Here is a 2,500-nt window from a genome sequence, read left to right on the forward strand (position 1 = left end):
TCCGGGAGCATGCCCAGGATGACATCGGGCGGCGTGCCCCGCCCCAGACCAATGACTCGATCCAGAGCAGAGAAACGCTGGGCGGAAGCAGGTAGTCCCGCCAGATGCTCCCAGATGGCGGCGTCAGTCGGCCCTTCCGGCGGCGGCCCGGTGGTGTCGGCCGCGAAGTCCTCGGCTGCGTCGTCGGACGGCGCAGCGGCATCGCCCGCATCGGGCGGCGGAGTCGCCGCACCCCTGCGGGACGCCGGCTCTTCCCCCCGACCGAGCTCAAGTGCATCCATGAATTGGCGGACAAGCTGCTTGTGGGCAGCTTTCCGCCGTTGGCACTTGATTGCTTCAAGCGTTCGGTCGGGGAACATGCTAGTTAGCTCCTGGTTGACAAAGAAGAACCGTGCGTCCCTCTCGAGGAACAGTTCGGCCTCCGCCTTGGCGAGCGATAGGACTTCTTCCTCCGTCCACCTCGCGCGATGCCTCTCCGTGACGATCTCCGCGTTGGCGGCCGCTAGATGTTGGCGGCGGCGATGGACCCCGAGACCGTTTTTGGTCGTGAAGCTGCGGTGACACTCACTGCAGGTATAGGCTGCAACAGTTACAGAATCTACGGCACGGCCGGTAGGCCGGCTAGGTGCTGGGGAAGCTGGGGTGGCGCCTTCAGCGGAAGGGCCACCACTCGTGTTTTCTTGTGTGCTGCCCCCAACTAATAGGTATAATGCGAGGGGGGGCTGGTAACCCCCCCAAGCCCCTGGTGCGGTCTTCTACTCTGCGAAATCAGCGGGCCCACGTGAAGGGGAGAAGACCGCAGGAGAGGAGAGGCTATGAGGGCTAGGCCCATGTATTGCGCATCACTCTCCCTGTAACTACAACCCAAGGAAGGCACCTCGCAGCAGCAGCACGACTACATCAAGACCGCGCTTCGAAAAGCCGAGTCCGGATGCAGCCACACCGCCGCCACTTGGCCACCTTAAGAGAGTCATAGTTACTCCCGCCGTTTACCCGCGCTTGCTTGAATTTCTTCACGTTGACATTCAGAGCACTGGGCAGAAATCACATTGCGTCAACACCCGCTAGGGCCATCGCAATGCTTTGTTTTAATTAGACAGTCGGATTCCCCCAGTCCGTGCCAGTTCTGAGTTGATCGTTGAATGGCGGCCGAAGAGAATCCGCGCACCCGCGCGCCCCCGGAGGAGCACGCTAAGGCGGACGCGGCCTCGCAGCAAGGAAGATCCGTGGGAGGCCAAGGCACGGGACCGAGCTCGGATCCTGCACGCAGGTTGAAGCACCGGGGCGCGAACGCCGCACAGGCGCGCGCATCCTGCACCGCGGGCCAGCACGAGGCCGACCAACGGCGAGAGCAGACCACACCCGCGCTAAACGCCCGCACTTACCGGCACCCCTACGGCACTCACCTCGCCCAGGCCCGGCACGTTAGCGCTGACCCACTTCCCGACCAAGCCCGACACGCCCCGATCCTCAGAGCCAATCCTTATCCCGAAGTTACGGATCCAATTTGCCGACTTCCCTTACCTACATTATTCTATCGACTAGAGGCTCTTCACCTTGGAGACCTGCTGCGGATATGGGTACGAACCGGCGCGACACCTCCACGTGGCCCTCTCCCGGATTTTCAAGGTCCGAGGGGAAGATCGGGACACCGCCGCAACTGCGGTGCTCTTCGCGTTCCAAACCCTATCTCCCTGCTAGAGGATTCCAGGGAACTCGAACGCTCATGCAGAAAAGAAAACTCTTCCCCGATCTCCCGACGGCGTCTCCGGGTCCTTTTGGGTTACCCCGACGAGCATCTCTAAAAGAGGGCCCGACTTGTATCGGTTCCGCTGCCGGGTTCCGGAATAGGAACCGGATTCCCTTTCGCCCAACGGGGGCCAGCACAAAGTGCATCATGCTATGACGGCCCCCATCAACATCGGATTTCTCCTAGGGCTTAGGATCGACTGACTCGTGTGCAACGGCTGTTCACACGAAACCCTTCTCCGCGTCAGCCCTCCAGGGCCTCGCTGGAGTATTTGCTACTACCACCAAGATCTGCACCGACGGCGGCTCCAGGCAGGCTCACGCCCAGACCCTTCTGCGCCCACCGCCGCGACCCTCCTACTCGTCAGGGCTTCGCGGCCGGCCGCAAGGACCGGCCGTGACTGCCCGACTGACGGCCGAGTATAGGCACGACGCTTCAGCGCCATCCATTTTCAGGGCTAGTTGCTTCGGCAGGTGAGTTGTTACACACTCCTTAGCGGATTCCGACTTCCATGGCCACCGTCCTGCTGTCTTAAGCAACCAACGCCTTTCATGGTTTCCCATGAGCGTCGATTCGGGCGCCTTAACTCGGCGTTTGGTTCATCCCACAGCGCCAGTTCTGCTTACCAAAAGTGGCCCACTTGGCACTCCGATCCGAGTCGTTTGCTCGCGGCTTCAGCATATCAAGCAAGCCGGAGATCTCACCCATTTAAAGTTTGAGAATAGGTTGAGGTCGTTTCGGCCCCAAGGC

At 61.2% G+C, this 2,500-nt stretch overlaps 1 pseudogene; it reads right to left on the bottom strand.

Moving 5' to 3' along the window:
* The window catches only part of LOC126197828 (large subunit ribosomal RNA), a 7,920-nt pseudogene that overhangs the window by 4,084 nt on the left and 1,336 nt on the right, over positions 1-2,500 (bottom strand).

The sequence above is a fragment of the Schistocerca nitens genome, chromosome 7 (genome assembly GCF_023898315.1).
Source record: "Schistocerca nitens isolate TAMUIC-IGC-003100 chromosome 7, iqSchNite1.1, whole genome shotgun sequence".
NCBI lineage: Eukaryota > Metazoa > Arthropoda > Insecta > Orthoptera > Acrididae > Schistocerca > Schistocerca nitens.